Genomic DNA, 22,739 nt, shown 5'->3' with positions numbered 1-22,739 from the left:
TATGAAAAAATAATCTTAATTTTGCTTTGAAGTGATGTATTTTTGAAACTGATGTAGATATTATACTTTTTCTTTCTGGTTCCAGTAGTTCTATTCATTCTCTTTCGAAATTTACAAGAACATTTGGAAAATTCTAAAAAGTGACAAAATGGCGACGGTTTTTCTGAAAAAATTTTTACTCAATTTTCTCAAAAAGGCTATAGTTTTTTTTCTAGATTTTTTTCTAGGTAGGTACTATTATAAGAAGAAACGATTTTGTTGTGACTGAAAAATTAATATTCACATTTTGTGCAAAAGTAAGACAAAATATGAATTTGACGGTTCCTTCGAGATTTTCACTTCAATAAAAATAAATTTGGCTCTAGCTGTATTTTTTTTATAACAATAGTCTGTCATAAATATGTAAGAAGGGTATAAATGCAACAGTTAAAACAATTTGAAATATTTTCTGATAATCATAATTTAATATTTTAATAAAATAACTTTAATTACTGAAAATTTGGAATTATTCTACACTATGACAGCATTTGGAATGCTTGAAAAAAACTTTATCAAAAAGATCTCTTTTAGATGGCTGTATTTATATGCGTCATCATATTCTAAATTGTCTATTTACTTAAGTATAATCAAAATTAAGTTTCTCAAAGCTCTTCTTTTTTCTCGACAGACATTTGTAAACAGGTTTTGTTGGATTTTTTTCTCGTAACTTTCGCCGCTTTTCCACACATTTTTTTTTTATTTTATTTTTTTTTCACCGTTATTTTTCACGTATAAAACAACAAGTAGGTGTCCTATTAAGAGGTGATTCTGAACGAAACTGTTGATCTTTTTTGAGATAACCATTTTTTGTGAATTCATATTTTTTCGTATCCTACATAGTTTGTCCACAAAATGGAATTTTTTATTTTCATTATTTTTTGTGCAATCAAAATTTGAATTTTTGATTTTTGAAGAAAATCCAAAAATTTGTTATGATAATCTTTTAGAGCTTTCAAAAATAAATGTTTTTCTTTTCTTGACTTTTTTTCAAATCGTGCGTTTTTTCGGCTTCAAATTTTGATTTTCGGTTGATTAAGAAAATATTGAAAACGCTATAACTCTGAGAATTTTCTTTTTATCGAAAAAAGTCATAAGGATAAATTGTTTGTTCTATTTAACATTATAAATATCTGCACATAGAATTTTAAAATTCAGAAAGAAGTGGTCTCAAAGATTTTCAAAAAGCGCTCACTTTTTGAATTTTTATCAAAAATGGCTGGTTCACGAACTCATCCTTTCTTTCAGGACCTTAAAAAAGTGTGCCAGAGATGAATTTGATTCGTTCATTTTTTCGAGAGTTATCGTGTTTACGGACGGACGGCCGGACGGACAGACAGACAGACGCTATCGTAAAAACCTGATTTTCGGATTCAGGGGGGCTCGAAACATGGAGATCCGTTGAAAAAGTGTGATGTCAAATTTCCGACAATTCTAATACTTTCTCAATCATAAATTATGAGAATATAAAAATACAGCTATGGATGAATTTATTCTTATTGAGGAAAAAATCTCGAAAGAAACGAAAGATAAAGAAAAGTCCTAACAGCCGTTATTTATTAAAATGCAATTATTTTTCAAAAATTGGTGAGAAGCGACGGTCAGAAAAATTCAATATCAAAACACATGGTTAAAATTATTGTTTTTTTGTTATTGTAAATTTTAACATTTTTTTATAAAAAAACAATGTTTTTGATAAAAAATTCCATCAATTATAATATTTTGACTATTAAAAAAAAATTTTTAAAAACTATTTTTTTAGATATCTAACTTTTGACACGACAACTACCATGAAACATATGTACACATAATTTTGAAAATTCAATTAAGATACAAATCATTATTTTTAGTAAAACATTCAAATAACTATCAATTTATATTTTCATAAAAATTATAATTATCATTAACATTTTAAACCAATTTCAGAAGGAAATAAAAAATCATTTTCGCATTTTAATTCAGCTACTCATTTTGCAACATCACAAAAACTTACAAAAATTATTTAATTGGAATAGAGGTATTTTAAAATAAATAAAGGCTTATTGAAAAAATTATAGCTAATAGTAATTTACATAACCTTAAAGTAAATAATCGAATTATGTTACTTTATGAGAAAAAATTAAAAACTAATGTTTATATAATTTAATATTGCGAAACAAATTATTCACCTGATAACCAATTTCTCAGTTTGGAACATAAAAAGCATTACATTCTTCATTGGAATTTTTGAATATTTTTAAATTGATATTTTCCTGAAAAATTGAATTATTAATGCCCTTCTAAACTAATTCCAGAAAATATTAAAGCAAATGTAAATATAATTTTAAAAATTGAATTCGGATACTCATTTTGCAACATGAGAAACATTTGGAAAATGATGTAACTGGAATACGGGTATTTTAAAAATATATAAACTTTCATTATACCAATTATGGCCAATTTAAATTGCATAACTTTAAAGTGAAAAATGAATTTAGGTTAAATAAATCAAAAATGTTAAACTTCAAATTTTATGTAATTTAATATTATGAACAACATTAATCAGCTAATAATTAATTAATCATTTCTCAACATAAAAAGCCTAGAAAATTATTTTTATTGAAACATTGAAACAATTTTTACCTTCTACATATTTTTTTAATTTACATTTTTTTAAATATAACTGCCCTTTTTTAAATTTCAGTTTTTAATCATCTTCTAACTAATTTAAGAAAATGAAAGTTTTAACAAAATCAGTTTATAATTAGGTAATGAATTCAGAACAAAAAATTACATAATTATTTTTATTTAAATAATTAAACGACTTCTGTTTAATATTTTTCTGAAAAATTTAATTATTAATAACCTTTTCAACCATTACAGACAAAATTCAAATGGATTTACATAAAATTTTTAAAATTTTACTTAGATACTCATTTCACAACATCAGAAACATATAAAAAATTATATAATTTTAATAAAAGGGATTTTAACTCTTGAAAACTTACTGGGAACTTTAGTTCATTAGTTTATTATTTTGAAAAAAATGAATAAATTTCATAATTTAATAGTTAATCAATTAGATCATAACATGAAAAGAAGTAAACATTAGAACATAATCACACATAATTCTGAAGTTTAAATTCAGATAATTATTTCGTACCCTCGAAAAAATTTTAAAAATTACGAAATCGGAATGTGTGTATTTTAAATTTAAACTTTTCTTAATACAAATCATATCCAATATTCAATTACGTAAACTTATAGTTCACAATGAATTTATTTTACATTATTAAACAACAACAATCTTGAATCTATATGTACTCTAATATTGCGAATAAAATGAATTAACTAATAATTATTAATAAGTTGAGAACACAAAAAACATTAAAATAATTATTTTTATTGAATCATTCGAATAATTGTTACCTGATATATTTTCTTAAGTTTGAACTTCTTTGAACCACTTTACAACATAAAAATCATTACAGAATTATTTTCACTAAAACACGCAAATAAGTTTGTACTTTATATTGCAAGTCTGACGCCATAATTTTCTATAAAAATAAATTTGAAGGGCTATAAACCAAATAATTTCGAATTTAAATCGTCTGAAATTGGACAATGCTAAATAAAAATGTTCACAAAATAATATTTTTAAGTAATTATATGTGAGCGAAATTTCATATAATCTATCACAAATCTGTATATCCGAATTCATTGTGAAATATTAGAAAAATCATTAAAATCTTTGGAAATTTGATATTTTATCAATGTATTTATCATTTATTATTATTCCTTATTTACTATTTATTGTTTTTATATATATTATATCGAATGAACACAAAAATAAATGCATTTTTTTTGTTGAAAAAAATGATGTTGACAGGTGCCGCCAGCTCCATGAAGTTTAACGCGTATTTCCCATAAGAAAAAAATACGTTTTTGACAATCTTATTCTTTCTTTTTTTTTGCAGTTTTTTTATTGCAAATTGTTTCTGACACATAAAAGACCATTTGATACTGATAACTAGATGTTCACATAATTTTTTTAAATAATTTATTATTGTTAGAAATGTTCTCATAGAATGAAGTTAGAAAGAAGCGGTTTTTTCTTTAATTTGCCACTTGTTGTCCATTTTTCAAATAGAGGGAATTATTAGTTCATCAATGTTAACAAGAGTGATTGATTAAACAATTTATTATTATGTTATTAATATCCTCTCAGAAAAATGGTGGAGGATTGCTGTTTAAAAAAATTGACTTTTAGTCCAATTTTCAATTGAGATAAGTTATGTAATTAATTGGAGCCAAGAAAATTAATTGTTGAAACAATTTATTATTATTAAGAATATTATATTTGAATAATGCTAGAAAGATGCGTTTTTTTCTGAAATTTCTGACTTTTTGTCCAATTTTCAATTAAAGTTAACAAAAATAATTCTATAAACAATTTATTATCGTTGTTAATAATATTCTCTTTGCTTAATTGGTAGAATGTTGAGGTTTTTTCTGAAATTTACAACTTTTCGTTTATTTTCCATTAGGCGCGACATAATACTTAATTTAATTTAGCAAAAATAATTGTTTAAACAAACTCTTATTATTTATGACTATTTTCATCTATATCAATACCTTATAGTTGCGGTTTTTCGGCAATTTTTACCTTCCTGTCTTTTTTTACTCAGGGAGATAATAATTAATGAAAGTTAACAATAAGGTTGTTTGAACAATTATTTTCGCTAAATATAATTAATTATTAAGTCACGCCTAATGAAAAATAAACAAACAGTTGAAAATTTCAGGAAAAAATAGCAATATTCTACCAATAATTTAGCAAAGAAAATATTATAAACAATTTTAATGAATTGTTTAAACAATTATTTTTGTTAACTTCAATTCATTATTTCTTTACTCCTATTGAAAATTGGACAAAGGGCCAGAAATTTCAGGAAAAGCGGCATCATTCTAGAATTATTCAAATATAATATTATTATTAATAATAAATTGTGTAAACGATTAATTTTCTTGCTTATAATTAATTATTTAACTTATCTTAATTGAAAATTTGACTGAAAGTGAATTTTTTTAACTGCAATTGTGTAGCATTTATTTAGGAGTATATCATTAATTATAATAATAAATTGTTTAAACAATCACTATTGTTAACATTGACGAATTATCACTTCCCTCTAATTGAAAATTCGGCAACAAGTGAAAAGTTTTTTAAAAAACCGCGTCTTTCTATCTCCATTCTATGAGAAAATTGCTAAAAGCAATAATAAATTGTTAAAAAAAATTATGTGAAGATCTAATTATCAGTATAAAATAGTCTTTCATGTGCGAAAAACAATTTTTATTTTAAAAACTGCAAAAAAGTCATAATTAGCGCCAAAAACTTGCAAAACCCATTTGTTCACTTATGGGTGTTTTTTGGGACCCCATGAAACAGAATTATGTTGTTGATATTTCATTTCATCTTTAGCAGAATAATATTTCATAAATATATTAATCATTTATTATTATTCATTATTTACTATTTACTGCTTTTTTATATATTTTTATTTATGTAAAATTTTAACACAGTATAATGAGTACACATTTTGCTATTTAATTTTATCATTCTATGCCCCTTCTTCCACATACGAAAGATAGTTTCCTCTGCTTCTGTGAATAATAGTTTAATTTTTCGAATAAATGTCAGTGATTGTTAAATCACAAATGATAAAGTTTCGAGCTAAATAATTTATTAATCCTAAACTATTGCATATTCATTGTGAAGAAATCAGTTGTATTTGAAATAAATAAGGATTCAAGAAGACAGATTGAAAAATTAAGAAAGTCTATGATTACTAAATTTTCAATTGTAAATCCTAAAAAAGGAATTTCCCGCAAAACAGTTTGCGAGTTGCATACTCTGTAAGTGTAAATCTTAAAAATAGAATATCTTGCAATTCCATACTTTTTCAATTTAACAGTTTCCCATTTTAGATGCAAAAGCTTTCTTTACGATTTTTCGTCGTAAAATCTGAAAGAAGAGAAGAACGGCTTCTTTTGTTGCGAAAAAACCAAACTAAATCACTCGTCGATAATGAATTAACATATGAATGAAGTAATCGTACTACATTACAAAATTTCCCTCAACTACAATGGATGACCTTTCATTCTTACGCGATGAACGCCTGTTATAATATCTAAAATTACGCAAAACATGAATTAATTACGTTTTGATTAGCTGAATCAAATTTCGAAAGTAATTCAAAAAGAAGAAAAAAAAGATCAGGAAAATCGTTTAATATTGTCAATAACTCCGGGCAATTTATAGATAAAAAAGTTACTAAAATGTCAAACAAAAAATATAAACAATACAAATTTTGAAAATTTCTAGATCAACATCGATGTTTTGTTAAACATAACTCGCGATTATTCCGCCGTTTGTGGATAAAAATGCTTAAAAATTATATGGTGTATTCTCAATACATAAGCGATGGCTATAAGCAACGCACTTTATTTTCAAAAGCGGTATGTTTGTTTTTATGCGACAAATTGATTCTGAATGAAAATAACGTTTTGCCAACTTCGACTAATGGGCCGATCATCGAAAAAATATTAGTTGGAATAAGTTATTGCAAGAAAGTTATTCGCTATTCTTTGAGAAAGTTACCCTGAAAATTTGAAGAAAATCGATCGAAAATTGTGGAAATGGCAGCGAGTTAAAGTCAACACACGCTGCGGCTGGAGCGTTTTGTTGTTCTTTGCCGCTGCTACTAGTAACAAAGGCTGATAACCGCAGCACTGCAGCGGCAGCGTGCGTAGACTTTAACCTGCTGCCATTTCCACAATTTTCGACCGATTTTCTTCCAAATTTCAAGGTCCGACCCACCGACCCACTGTTCAAACTTGGCGAAACGTGGTTTTTGTTCAGAATCAATTTGCTGTTAAACAAAAACAAACATATTGGTTTTTAAACAAAGTGCGTTCCTTATCGTCATCGCTTATCCTTATATATAAAAACTCGTAACCTCCATTATTAGCGCATGGGCGCTGTATCTTACAATGGTCAAGTTATCATGTATTTTGTAGGTTATTGACGAATTATTCGTATTCCCAGTAAGCGGCCTACATCCGCAAGATACGTGGCAGGAAAATAAGTAGATCTGGATTTTAAACAACTATATAACAATTTATTATGAGGATTACATTGCGCGTACTTCAACGATTCAAACGACGGCCATACGTCCTTTTTGCATCCCGATTCGAACTCTACGGCACTAGACACTCACAATTTTTTCGCCTCGTCCAAACCGCATGCTGCGTAAGGCAGAACGGAAACTCGCTCGCATATTCGACTCCGATGAGTGACATAGTGGGGGTACAAAGACCCTATAATTTTATGGCGACTGGCGACATCTTTCTTCAACCAATAAAATCAATCGAAATAAAAAACTATATTTCTACTTTTATCGATCGTCTATAATTATTTGCGTTTTGTGTCTTTATTTTCACTTTCAATAACAGCTGTTATTTTAATTGAATTATTATTACGTATTAATATTTAAATTCGTTTCTCCTAATTTTTCATTCGTTACATTAAATTACTGAAGATACTTTTCAACAGAATGTGGTTTATTCAATGTTACAGGAATAATAATTTAAAGTTTATGTTAAAATCTAATTTTTTCAAAAAATATAAAAGAATATTAAATTAATAGATACATTGTGAAATCATTAAGTTTAATAATATTATAATCTAAATTAAAATTTAATAATAATATATGAAAGTACATAAAGATTGGATTTAAATTGTTTAATATTTAATAAGCTAAATATGTTATTTCCTCTCAGATTATGCAATTGAATATTAGAATTATATTTTAATGGTCTTTCTTTTGTGAAATGGTCAATTGATACTTAGCTAATTAACGTTTTCTGATTATTAAAGTAAATAAAGTTTAAAACTTATTTCCTGAAATTGAAGTAACATAATTTAATTATTGACTTAAAGGTTCTATAATGGAATATTGAATATGATTTGAATATGAAAAGTTCATTTATATTTTTGATCATATTATTTCAATTAGATAATTTTTCAAATGATTCTGATGTACTGAAATATGTATTTGCATTCGATTTTTCAAATCATATGGAAATACGTTTTTTTTCCTGAAATTAGTATCAAAAGTTATCAATAAAACAAATTTGCAAAAATGAGTGTGATATTAAAAGAAAATGTAGAGTGCATATTATTTCTATATTTAACTGAAAATGATTGTTAAATGCTTTTTATGTTATAATTTATGAAAAAATTAATTAATTGTTAGATGACTAATTTTTTCACAACATCAAAGTTAATAAAGATTCAATTACAACTTTTTTTTTAAATTAAGTATTTTAAGTTGTGCAATAATTTTTTCTTAACATTTTGCTACTATATTAAAATTCCAGGGTTTTTAAGAAGAAGAAAAACGTGTTCTTTTTTACATCTGGGTAATCTTTTTTTTTATTTTCAGAGATAAGTTAAATAAAATTATTCAAAAATATTAAGAATTATAACAATAGAATCATTTTAATAATTTCGAATGATTTTGAGATTTTTTTTTTAAACCGTTATGGGAAAATTTTAAGCAGTTAATATTTCTTTTTGAAATAATAATTTAAAATTTTAAAGATTCCAAAATTATTTTTTAAAAAATATGGGAGATTTTAAGGCAATTATTTCTATTTTCCAGGATTTAATTTAAATTTAGGTAAACTTAATTTTCTGAGACGTCAAGAGAAGGAAAAATATATAGTTTAGATTCATGGGGAAATTTCAAACGATTTTTTAATAATGAGTTCTAAGAGATTATTACAAAAGATTACAAAACGTTTTAAATTATTTCATGAAATTTAAAAAAAGGGTTTAAAGTTTTTAAAGCAACATCGTGCCATAATATATAATTTTAGAACAGATTATAGTAAATTTAAGAGATATGTAGAATTTTTGAAACGATTAAAAAGCAATGAAAATTTATAAGATATTTTAGGACTTTTTAAAATTTCAAGATAATGACATAAATTCTTTAGGTTCCCAAAACAATTTCTTTCGATTTTTATTTTGAAAATGAGCTTTAGGAGAAAATTCAAAAAGATTTTCAAACATCAAATATTTCCTTAAATTTCGAAAAAGAGTCGAAGATTTTAAAGCAAAATTTTTCAATTTGGGAACATTAAAAAATAAAAAATGAAATAAACCATAACATTCTATAAATATAGCGACGATTAAAGGAGAATGAAGGAGATTTTTAAACTGCAGAAGATTTAAAAAAATGCAGATTTATGTGAAAGTTTTTAAACAAAAAGAAAGCCAAATGTTAAAAACTATATATAATATAATAGCTTTTCCTATTACTTTGTAAAATTCCGTCAAATAATCTTTTTTAAATCTAGATTTTTTGTTGAAGAATCTGAAGTATTCAAAAATCTTTTATAATTTTCTTCAAATTTGTAAGAAAGTTTTGAAGATTTTGAGCTTAATTTTTTACATTTAAAATTATTTTTCTAAATTTCAAGAAAAATTGTAGTCGTTTAAAAATATTTTTAGGAATTCAAGAGTCTTTACATATATTTAAAATATTTGAAACCTTGGAAGCATTTCCGAAGACTTACGGAATATTTATCATTTTTTCTGAAATTATAAAAACCCTAAATATCTTTTGAAGAGGATAAAATTTATCTAATAATTTGTACAATCCCGTAAAATAAAATGTAAATTTTTTAAATCTTCGACATTCTTTTTTTGACATATCAGAAATATTTAAAAATCTTTCCTAATTGACTCATGAAAATGAAAAAATTCATATAATTCTAAAAAAAACTGCTGATACTTCTTTCCTTGTAAGTAATTGGAAAATGTGTGTGTAACTAAAAAAATATCAAAAAAGCATTGTTGTGTTACGTCAAAATATTGTTCAATGTATTTCTATACCGCACTTCATCCTAAAAATATAATTTAATTTACAAAACGTCTATTAAGTTTTTAAAATTAATACAAAAAAAGAATGTTACGTAACTGCATTCAGGGTGTGGGAAGATGAAAGGGTTTAAAATAACGTTACGTAATATGTGAAGAAGAATATGAGTGTTCAGAAAATAAAAAAAAATTGTTATTACAAAATTGAGTAAATGATAAAAATAAATATAAAAGTGAGCGCGCGCGTGCGCGTGCACACTATAGTCTAGTATAATAATGATAGACCATATAAATTTAAAAAATTTTTATCAACAAAGGGTCGAATAATCGCGAGTTGTGTTTTACAAAACATCGAATTTTGACTGTGAAATTTTCCAAGTCCTTATTGTTAATCTTAAGCAATAATTTTCGATTAAAAAAGTTTCATTAGAAAAATTTGTTGTTCGTGTCAAGCTAAATGCGAAGGTATATTTTGTTTCACGCTTTGGTAATTTTTTTTTTTATCAATAGATTTATCCTGAATAGACCTTCCTTTAATTGAGCCAAAACTGCCCCGGCCCATCAGAAGTATTAATATAAAACTATGAAATATCTTACACAAGCAAAATGATCTTTTTAGAAATCGTAAAAGGGATTTCAAAGTCAATAAATTTTATTAGAAATATTTATGTTTTCTTTAAAAAGAATTTTTCATAATTAAAATCTAATCTATCATAAGTACAATTAAACAGTATAGATCGCCAATATTTTAGACAAATACATAATTTAAAAATCTGATTTATTGCATCATTTTCGTTGAATGAGAAACAAAATACTTTTCATATCATTATGTCCTAATAAATATTTGCAGAATTTTTTCTTGTTTTTCAATACTTGAAATTACTTCATTACTAAATAATTCGACGAAATTCATAAAAATTCAAGGTGCATCGAAATCAAATAAATAAGAAATAATTTTAAAATATGAAAAAAATTTCATTGTGTTCAGTAACTTTAAAAAAATCTGAGAAAAATGCAAAGGAATTCAAAATAATTTAATCAAATATCCAAGAATTCAATTTGAGGTAAAAAAACATCAGGATCAATGAAATGAAAACTTTAAAAAATTAAAACAAAAATATTGAATGAAGCGGAATTCAGTAAATTCAGAAGAATTAAAGTGAATGAAAAAATTCAAGAAAATTCCAAAGAATTTCAAAATAATTCAGGGTAAATTAATAAGAATTCAGGATTCCAAAAAATATGTTTAAATGTCTTTAAATCTTTGAAACCCCTTTTCGAAGTAAAATTTTTTTCTACGTATGTAAGGTAAGTCGAAAATATTTGAGGATGATTTAAATAGACATTGTTTTAAATCAATTAAAACACTTGAATATCTTAAAATTCGTAAAACCCTTAGAAATTTCTTAAAAACGCTTTGGCATTTTAATATACCCTACAATTTTTCAAAATATTTGAAATCCCTTTAAACTATTAAAATAAGTGAACAAAATTAAACAATTTATTTTGTTTTATAAACATGTATTTTCTCTTATGACTTAGAGTAATGCTATTTTAAGTTGCGTATTCTTCTGAAATTTAAAACTTTTTCTTGTATTGTTTATTACTCATTTTTTGTTTATAAATGAAAGGCAAAGCAAAGTAAAAAATTTCAGAAAAAACAGCAACTTTCGAGAAATTATTTAAGAGGTCGAGGTAAAGATGTTTAAACAATTATTTAATTTAAATCTTAATAATTTGTACCGAGCGCTAAGTTCTAAGTGAAAAGTTGACAAAAAGTGCAGAATTCAAAAAAAGAACTGAGGAAATATTGTTATATTTGATAATGAATTGTTTAGACAGTTACTAATACATTCTAAGTGAAAAATAGACATCAGTTTGAAATTTTATGACAAATCACAACTTTCTAGCATTATTAAAAAAGAATATTCTTGAAAATAATAATTACATTGTTTAAACAATCATGTTTCAAAACTTGAAATCATTATTACCTCACTCTAAATAAAAAGTGGACAAAAAGTAAAAAATTTAGGAAAAAGCTGCAGCCTCCTAGCATTCTTTTAAAAGGAATATTGTTATAGATGATAATAAATTATTTAAATAATTAATTTTGTTGGAATTAAATGAAAAGTTGAAAATTAGTTGAAAAACTGTGAAAAACTGCGACTTTCTAAATCTATTCTAAGAGAAAATAACTAAAATTGATAATAAATTGTTTATTTATATAATATTCGAAATCTGCGAATTATAAAGATTCCTTAATTTCTTAATTTCGAAACTCATTAACAAACATCATAGTTTTTTACCGTTAAACCAATTTTTTGTAAAAGTTAATTAGAAATACTATTTAACACATAAAAAGTCAAATATAATATATGAATTATTCAAGAATTTAATCTCAAAAGTGACGTTTTCTAAACCTACCTAAAATTGCATTTACTTATTTAAATTTTTCTGTTTTACTTTCGTTAAATTAAGCTGAGCCAAAATGTTGAGTTTTAAATCCAAAAAGAACAATTTCATGCAAAAAAGTCCAGTTTTCAACCCAAAGGTGACAAAAAAGTTTAATTTTTAGAAGAAAAATATGAATTTTCTACCAGAATAATTGAATTTACAACTAAAAAAGGTCAATTATCCAGCAAAAATGAAATAATTACATTTGCAAGCCAAAATTTTTTTTAACTAAATAAAAACAATTTTTTAAGAGAATAGTAAAATTTTCAGCCAAAAAAAATTTTTTTTACTAGAATGAAGAGTCTTAAACCACAAAAATGTATTTTAAGTAACCAAAAAAAAATTTTAACCAAAAAGTTGACTTTTCAACCAAGAAGATTAATTTTCTATCCAAAAAGATTAATTATTAACAATATGCACGTTTTTACAAAAATATTTTAAATGCCAACCAAACATAAAATAGTTATATTTTCGGTTGCAAAAATTAATTTTCAATCAGAACAGAAATTTAATTCTCATTATAAACTGAAAAAATGTTTAGTCAATTATCAATTTGAAGAAATTCGAGTCAGCTCAAGATACATTTAGAAGTACTGAAAAGATTCCAAAATAATTTAAAACTTGAAAAGATTTCAAATCATTTAAAACAAAACGTAGATTTTTCAAGATTTTTAACACAAAATTGAGAAGTTTCTAAACATGTTGAAATGTTTTAAAGCTTTTAACTTTTCAGGCATTTTTTATAATTTTGCAAAATTTTCCAAATTTTGTAGGAAAAAATTCGAAGATAATACCAAAGTTTTCATTGGATTCCCTAAAAATTTTTAAATAATTTTTATTAGCTTCTTGCTTAAAATTGCTTTGAATAATAGAATTAAAAAATTTATAAATTTTCTTAAGATTATTCAATTAAACATTTTGGAATAATTTCTTTTTTATTTGAAAATTAGACACTTTTGGTTAAGGCATTAAGTTAAAAAAATAAAAAAAGTGTTCACTCATGCAAATGCAATTTTCTGTTTTTGTCCCTGTCCAAATTTCTGAAAGTAGATTTAAGTAACGCAACTTTTAAGAGTCTCTCGCTGAAAATCCTGTATATTCTACTTTTCATGTTTTAAAATAGTATTTTCCATTAACTTTAATAAATAAATTAGCTGAGCAGTAAAAAAATTATGTTTGTTAATGAATTTCCAAATTAAGCTAAGAATGAGACTATTCATTTTGGACTAGAAGTGCAAAATTATTTAAGGATAATTTTTAAAAATGCGATTGTTTTAGAAATAAATTAAATTTATGATTTTAGTTAATAAGCTTTCAAATGTGGCCAAATTTTAGCTTCCGGAATTTTTCAAGTTATAAAAAATATTACACTAATAAATTAAAGGTGCTGCAGTGGATTTGAGTAGAATATACTCAAAAGATTTCACCATAAACTTGAACATTCATTCTTAAATTTTCAACTTTTGAAGTCAAATAATATATCATTTGAATCGTTAGACTTCGCAGATTCCGAATATTATATTTATAAATAATCAAGTGCTAAATTGACAACGTTTTATATTCCGCATTTTATTCCTCTATAGGTATGAAGGACTCCTATTCACCGATATCGACGACGCAGTTCGGCTCAGTGAGTGAAAGTAGTGGGGGGACCGTTCACAGGTACCCAGGGCGGCGTAGACTGTCAGCCGTCAAAATATTATACGTTAGAGTCTAAAGACGATAGATCTCGTGCTGTGTCCATCTTGAAACCGGAGCGCCTGTTTTACGTTCATCACGCGTACACTTCTCGTGACGGTTTGCTCATTCCCAGGCGCATGAAAAGCATCATATTTTCAAGTAATTAAAACAATTTGGTATATCGAGTTAGCCAACACAACAACAGGATCACAAAAGATTGAATGGATGATGTGGAAACAAAATCCTTTTTTAAATGTCTTTTTTTTTATTTTTGATACTTTTAAACTTCCTAGTTCTTTTTTTAATCTGCAAAAAAAATTTAAGTCAGATACTTGGCATTTTTTTAGCCTAAAAACAATATAATTCCAAATTGAAATCCCTTGTAATCAAACAATACTAAATGTAAAATGTTCACAATAGAATATTTTTAAAGTAAAATATGTGCGTGTCCCCTGAGTAAAAAAATTTCCTGGCAGTCTTGAATCATGATAAAGCCAGTATAGTTTTTCTCAAGCCTGTCTATTCACAAAATAATAGCCTGGCGCTATCCACGAGTTATTTACGAATTTCAATATATGAATTGTCCAGATTTTAGCTAGTTTCTATTTCGCGTTTTAGGACTTGAAGAAAAATTACAGAAGGGAATTAAAAAAAATGTTTGAAAACAAGATTTAGGAAATTCCAATGCATAATTCTATAAATTCTCAAGTAATCATTAAATGTACGTTGCTGCATATTTGTGATAATAAACAATAATTATTAAAGGTGTTTGAAACCCTAATACACGAACTGAATTCCTAATGATCTTTTTAAATAATATTTAAGAACATTTTTTTTCAATTGAATTATATAGTAAAGGCATACTAAATTTAAATTAAATTTATAATATTTTTAATACAAAATAATGCTATGTATTATATTGATTATATTCAAGAACTTTGAGTTTGAACCTAAATGTTTTATTTAATTCTTTATATATTTTTTGATTGCGTGAATAGTAATTCATGCGAACGTATCACTTATTTGAAATAACAAACAATAATAATTTCTTAGCCTAATCGCAAATATAATAATACAACTTTATTACTTTTAATGATGCGTTTACATATTAAGCACTTTGCATCATTAAAAATTGTTCAAGTTTTATTTAAATAAATCTTACGAACTAATAAATCTGAATTCATATTTGACAAAAATGGAAAAAAATAACTTTTAGATACCGGAGTGTGTTAAGGGCCCTGGAAATCGAAGAATAAGATTCAAGACAAACGATGAAGCTATTTTGTTTAATTTTTTTTTATAAATGCTCTAAGAAATATAATGACTATCGGTAAATGCTGCTTTTTTCGAAAAAATCGATTTTTGATGTAAAAATAAAAGAAAGAAATTTCACTCGGCAGCATCGTTGTAGTAATGTGCTCTACTACTCCGCAAAACAGGTAGCAGGTAAAGCAGTTTTCGAGCTCGAATATTCCTTTGGGCGACTCTGCGTGAGCTCGTACAGAAAGGTTTCAAATCTTAATTTTTCAAACACATATTAACATATTGAATGAAAAATAATTTGTTTTGTAATAATTGATCTTTGTTGGTGCAAAATGAATCTTCTTATTTGCAAATACAACTTTTTGGTTGCTTTTTTACAATTCATCTCTTTGCTACAAAATCCAACTATTCGAATAGATCAACACGTAGTCCCCCCAACTTATTATTTTTCCTTGTGTCAGACAAACCACTTCATTCTGTGTTATTTTATAAGATTAAATTGATGAAATGGGAAAAAGTAAATGTAGAAGGCGCAGTTCTTCGTCATCTTCATCGTCATCGGAGGATGCGTTTCTAGATCCAAGAAAGCACCGGAGGATCTTGAAGCGTATCTTAAAATTATAAGAGACACAGGACAGTCGTCATAGCAAAAAATCAAAGAAGTCCAAGTATCAAAAACGATATTCCAGTTCGGAATCTGAGTCATTCCATTACAGTAAGGTTTTCTAACTGCGTTTAATTTTTAAAATTCATATTAACCTATAGAGATATTTATACGTTTAACCCTTGAAAAAATCAATCATTTTAATTGTGCATATCCACACATGATTTAAGATGGCGGATTTTCCATGGAAGAAGGCATAATCTTATATTTCCAAAGGCTCATAGCCTAAGAACTTTTCGCAGGTTCATACCTGTCTAAAGGGCTCATATCCAAGAAAAGTCATGCGTATAAAATTTAATAACTGTTAATAGAGGCTCATGTTCCTTAAAATTATTCATCTTGACTATAGTAATACAAGAACTCACTTTATAATCTATGTGCATGATATCCAACAAACCATGGTCCCGCCAATTCGATGCTCAAATACGTTCGACTTGGAGTGACTTGGAGTGAAGCGATGTCCCCCACCATACTCACTGCATTGTTGCGAATGGAAGAGGAAGCCAACTACCGCACTCGATCCTAGATGTCAGAAGGGTCGTGTGCGCCAGGGTGCCGAATCTGATTGGTTGATTTTTTTTTACTTGCGGCTGGCAGGACCATGCTTTATTGGATCATGATCTATGTGCCAATAAAGTAATAAACAAGGTCGATGTTTTTTCATTTGTATAGGTCGTCATTATGAATCATCAGCTTCGGAATTTGAGTATCTGCATTCGCCGACTCTTGCCAATGAAGCAGGAGTAAATCCCGTCTTTATCGACAGTAATATTTTTCAATATTTATCGCTCAAACGAAATCCTTCAGTTAGGTTTATTGGCGGAAGAGCTTTCTAATTTGTTGAAGAAATACTTGCCTCCTAGTAACTGCTAAACCTAGATCCTCTGAATTTAAATACAGTTTTTAATTTGTGCAAACTAATTGTATTTGGAAAGGACCTTATTGAAAAAGTCGAATCAGCCCAAGCCGTAGAGCGAACGTCGACTGCGTTCAATCTTAAGAAGGCTGCATCTAGAAATAATGCAAAAAACTTGAGGAGCCGGCCTCATTTACATGCGAGAAATTCGGCGGTGTGGGGTAGGCAGAAGAAGGAATTAACTCCTCACCAATCATACCACAGAAATCAACGGTTTCAGCCGAAACCATATCAACCTAGCTGATCAGGCAGGAAGGAATTCAGGACGAAGGATTAGGGTCAGTAATGTTGCTGGTAGATTAAGACATTTTTCTAAGGAATAGAAGGCTATAAAATCAGAACCAAAAATCTTGTTCTGGGTCAGGGAATATAAAGTTCCTTTGTTAGACATACTGCTTGGTCTACTGTAGAAAGACACGAAGTATTTTTAAATTTCTCAACTCACAGAAAGGGGCACCATACGCGAATGCAAGCATGTAAAGGGTCAATTTCTTTCTGGCATTTTCCTAGTTCCTAAACCAGATGGTAGTAACAGATCCATTATAAGTCTTAAAGAATTGAATATATTTTTTCAAGGGAAATTTCGAACTTAAGGACCATAAGAAATCAATAAAATTAATAAGTAGGGACTGCTTTATGATAACCGCATACCTAAAGGACACTTTCCATTCAATTTCGGATGACGAAAGTGATAGGAAATTTCTGAGATTTGCGTTCGAGGGTTCAGCTTATGAATTCACGTGCGTACGCTTTGGCATTTGTACAGCTTCTTATGTTTTCACGATGCTTTCAAGGCCTGCAGTCTCTCCTCTGAGAAAGTCGGGTAATTTGGCCGTTAATCATCTTAACGATTATTTTTAATTTGGTAATACATATTCTTGTTGTTTAAAAAATTTAATCGAGGCCAAAAAGTTATTACAGAAACCTGGCTTTCTTATTAGTGAGGAAAAATGTCAGATAGTTTCAAGTAACAACTACAAATTTTCAGGCTTGATGTTTAATTTGTTGCAAATGGTCCTTCATCAATCCAATTTATCGGTTCTTTAATAGCTTTTTTTTTCCTGCTCTATCCTAAAGTTGGCTTTATACCAAAGATTTCGAGCAAAAGAAAATCAAAGCTTTAGCAGAAAACAATGATGATCATGACGCGTCTATGAGATTAAATTTAAAACCGAAGGATTTGTTGTGGTGGAAAAGCCATATTTTAACGAGATATAGATCCATAAGGTAGGCAGAGTTCACTATCGAGATTTTCCCGGTTGCTTCTCTAACTAGTTGGGGAGCTGCTTGTGGCTCTCCAAGATCTCACGGTTCTTCGACATAGGAGGAACAGGTTCTAGATATCAACATTTGAAAACTTAAAGCCGCATTCTTTGGTCTCAACTGTTTTTCCAAGCATTTACCATCATGCGAAATGCTTTTGAGAAAAGATAACATGACCGCCATTTCTTATATTAATAGAATAGAAGGTACTCAGTATGTTCATCTTAGCAATATAACGGTAGAGATTTGAAGATGGTGCGAGGCATGCTAATTATGGATATTCGCTCCCTATATTAGCTCTAAGGAGAATATTGAGGCTGACATTAAATCACGATGACCTGAGCCAGACACGGAATATGAATTAGCAGGTTTTGCTTTCAGAAAAAGAGTTCAAGTTTTCGGTGACCCGATGGTTGACTTATTTGCTAGTCGTGACAATGCAAAGTGCAAATATTACATTTCCTATAAGAAAGATTCTAGCTCAGTAGCAGTTGATGCTTTTTTTGTCTTGGGGAAAGTTCTTCTTTTATGTCTTTCCACCCTTCGCGATAATTTCAACAGTTCTGAATAAAATACAATCAGAAAGAACTTACGGCATTGTTGTGGATCCAGATTGGCCTACCCAACCTTGACAACGTTGGGAAAACTACATCCTGTATTGAGATTCGAATACCTTAGCACGTTTAAACATCAGCAAAAAATCAACCTCAACCGATCCTAATTTTACATTATTACAAAGTAGAGCACTCTGTGCTGCATTAATGTTAGTGTCTTATTTGCTCAAGTCAAGTCTGCGGCGAAAGTAATTAAATTTTTTTCACAGATTAGAAAACCCCATAAAGCAGTTTCTGCCCAGGCATTAAATAGATTGGTTAAGTCGACATGAACGAAATGCGGTATTGAAATGAAAGTTCTTTTTGCTCACAGGACCGATCGTGATGCCAAAGGAGTCCAAAGGATCATGGTAGAAAAGTTGGGTTCAGCTTTTTCTGTTTTAACTGTTTCTACAAGGTGTCTTGTTGGATCCCGGCTGGGCTACCCCTGACTGGGTTTCATGAACAGGAACCGTTTGGGAACCGACCGGTCTACATTTTTCTCGAATCATCTAATCCGGAGCCCGCCTGTTGTTGGCCTCACCAACCCTAGTTAAAACTTATAGTCAGGGGCCGACTGGGCACTAATAAGGTTAATTTGTCTTCCAGGAAGTACACTTTTTAAAACCATGACATTATCAAAAACGTAATTATGAATACTGGATGGATTTTTATTTTAAAAGTATAATTCAAATATTCATTCCTATGTGCAATAGCAAAACTGCTAAAATTTGTATAATTTTCTCTATTTTCAGACAATGTTTAGTCTGCGCACTTTCAAAGTTACCGCCTGGCGCCTGCGTAGACACTCAGGCTCGAACGAGGATGCACATGGCACTAACGTCGTGTCGTCTTTTCAAAGTTCGCAAATAAAATCGTGATTCCTATTAAAAATAAACCTTATTTCAGTAATAAGTTAAGTGATAAGTTTGCATGCCCCCTTTAGTGCGTGGATAATTATTATTTTAAATTAAATTATACTATTGTGTATACATTTTTTCCTTAGTTCAATTCTAGCCTAAAATACTACGTGGTTTTCAAAATGAAACAATAGCTAGGAGGTTCTACCATCAGCGATTGAAATTCTACTCCGATTTACTCGCCAGAATTAGTTAAATTGATTTAACTTTTAAAGCTCATCGCATTGTTTACTATAAACCTTAAAAGTCAAAACAAGTTACTAATTTCTCGCCTGAAGTAACATTTATTGACTGCTTTATGGCTAGATTATCTGACCGGATCCCGGCTGGTATTGAAGTCAAAATCCGACCAGGCTGGTATCGACCGGATCCCTGATTGGATTCATACACGGGATTGTCTCCTTAATAAAAAGAAAATTAAAAGCGTTGTCTATTTTTCCCCCAAAAGTTAAAAAACGAATAACTCAAAATCAAACACGTTTGGATTTAGAATTTCTAAGGTTCCAAATTAGGTCATAAAATAATACCAAAGTTTACATTATTTCGACAACTCAATGTGAAAAAATGACAAACATTATTTAAAAATAGTGTTTTGATTTGTTGCTATTTGTACTTAGAAGACTTACTGAAATTGTAAGTCTTTAATTTTAATGATCGGAAAGAAAGTTTCAATTTTTTCTTTAAAGATTCTGTCACTTAAGAAAAAAGTACTTACCTTAAATTTTGAATCTTCAAAAGTGAAGATATATACATTTTTAATGTTTAAGATTGTGGAATTCACAGCCACACAAAAAAAGAGAAGTATCTTCATCTGGTAATAAGATATAAATACTCCTATCCTTTTTGACGCACTGAATCTGAATAAAAAATTGTCGATAGCTCACTCAACAGTGATTAAATTGAAGTACAACAATGGGGAAATGCTTCTAGGTAAAGTAAAGTACGCAAATCACAAATGGAAAATCTGTGGTGATCTCAAAGTTATAACTATGAACATAGGTCAACAGTCAGATTTCACGAGAGAGCCGTGCTTCTTATGTCTATGGAATAGAAGAGATCGAGCCAACCGTTGCAGAAAAAAGCATTGGCCTGAGAGAGAATCCTTCGAATCTGGTTGTCATATCATCCATGAAAGACTAGTTAAATGGCCAATGATTTACGTACATAGGGCAAAAATTCTCAACTATTTTTGATGTTAAATTAAAGAATGTGTATTCGATGGACCACAGATTCAGACGTTCTTCAAAGACACGAATTTTGGAACTCAATCGACCAAAATTAAAAAGGAAGCTTGTGGGCAAGATGCTTACAAATTTCAAAAGCTGGGAGGTTTGATGAATTAAAAATTACACTTTCATGATTCACATGCGGATAGGTTTCTCAAAAATTTTGGTGATTACAACAAAGAATAAGGAGAACAGTTTCATCAAGATATGAAACTTCTGGAATAACAATATTAGGGTAGTTGGGATGAACTCATGATCGCTCATGTTTGCTGGATGTTAAAGAGAGAAACAAATATGAGATGGAGAAAACGTAAGTTGGATAAATCCTCTGAAGAAAAAAGTACACGTTATAGTACGAGGAAAATAGAGTAAAGAAAGGTTGTCAGGTAAATTGATGTTACTTTCAAGTTAGATTTTATTAAAACAAAAAACAAAAATATAAATTGTGACCCTGAGTTCGAACATTTCGACGTGGATAAAATACAAATGTTTTATTTTTCAACTACAAAATTAACTGCTGTAAGGAATTAGAGGTATTTTTTAAGTAAGATTCATTATTCTTAAGGTAAATAATATATTGTAACGCAGTAGGTTTCACGAAACTGTGAAATTGGACTTGGAAACCCCGAGAACGAGTAGGAATGTGGCGAGGTTCCAGCTTTAGCGCATAAAAAATGTAATTTCCATGGATTTGAAGTGTTCTTTGAGATTAAATTGAACGGGTTTGAAGTTTTGAATGAAATCTTACCTGATTAGCTCGTAAAATAATCTTATTAAACTTAGTGACGCCAAAAATGCATTAACAGGTATCTGGTTTGAGTTCGTACTAGCAAAAGAGGCCATTTCAACGAACTAAAGGAGTTTTTTGAGTTTAGGACCAAACAGAGAACCCTTGCGCTAATTCTGATGGCGATTTCATATTCAGCGCGTCAAAATACATAGGAATATATATGTCTCGTTACCAAATCAAAATACTTCTTTTTTTGTGTGGCTGTGTTATTAATCGTATATCTCGATAATAGAGCTTTTTCCTAAAAGTACCTTTCAAATTGCATACGTTTGCAGTATAGATTTTGAAAATGTAACAGTGTAAAGTTCCATGTTTCCTAAATTCAATAATTTCAAATATTTGATCCTTAAACTTGTACAACTTTAAACTCTAAATGTTAAAAACTCAACCTATTCAAAATTTTCAAAATGTCAAGTTACAAATTGTTGTACCATTAAGTTTCACAGTCCAAAACTTTATTGTTGCCGCTGCTGCTTCAAGCGAGAAAATACAATCCATCTTGAAAGGCAAAAGACAACAACAACCAAAACATCTTTTGAAAAAATTTCTGAACAAACCTTTATAATTGTTTTTAGATTGTGTGCTTAAAATTATATATTCAAAAATTCATCCCTTTAGACTTAATTTGGATGTAGCCAAAGTGACAACCGTTGAAGGCGCCTTAAGGATTCAGGTCCGCACTCGACCCTTTAATTCTCCAAGGACGCGGCCCAGGATCCTATAATTTATTCACGTTCCGGGACCGTACCCGGATTTTTTAAATTCTTGGGGTACAGGTTCGTACGCCGACCCATAAAACACCATTTATTATCTGTTGCTAGGTAAAGGGTTCCTTAAATATCATTAACATCTTCACAGTTCAGTAACACGTTACGTACGGATAAGCAGTCAATTGCGGAGGTATTTATATACAGTCTGTCAAGTTAAAGCGTGGGTGGCTTTACTCGCAGTCGGTAAGGTGTATCGACATGATTTTGGTGTCAAAATATTAAGAAGAGCTCCC

General features: G+C 28.5%; 1 protein-coding gene across 1 annotated transcript in view; it reads right to left on the bottom strand.

Annotated features, from left to right (window-relative positions):
* LOC117177017 (extensin-1-like) overlaps positions 1-22,739 on the bottom strand; it is a 37,150-nt gene that overhangs the window by 13,492 nt on the left and 919 nt on the right. The gene's annotated exons all lie outside the window — the stretch shown is intronic.

The sequence above is a fragment of the Belonocnema kinseyi genome, chromosome 1, assembly GCF_010883055.1.
Source record: "Belonocnema kinseyi isolate 2016_QV_RU_SX_M_011 chromosome 1, B_treatae_v1, whole genome shotgun sequence".
Taxonomy (NCBI): Eukaryota; Metazoa; Arthropoda; class Insecta; order Hymenoptera; family Cynipidae; genus Belonocnema; species Belonocnema kinseyi.
This window is presented reverse-complemented; position numbering and strand designations above follow the sequence as displayed.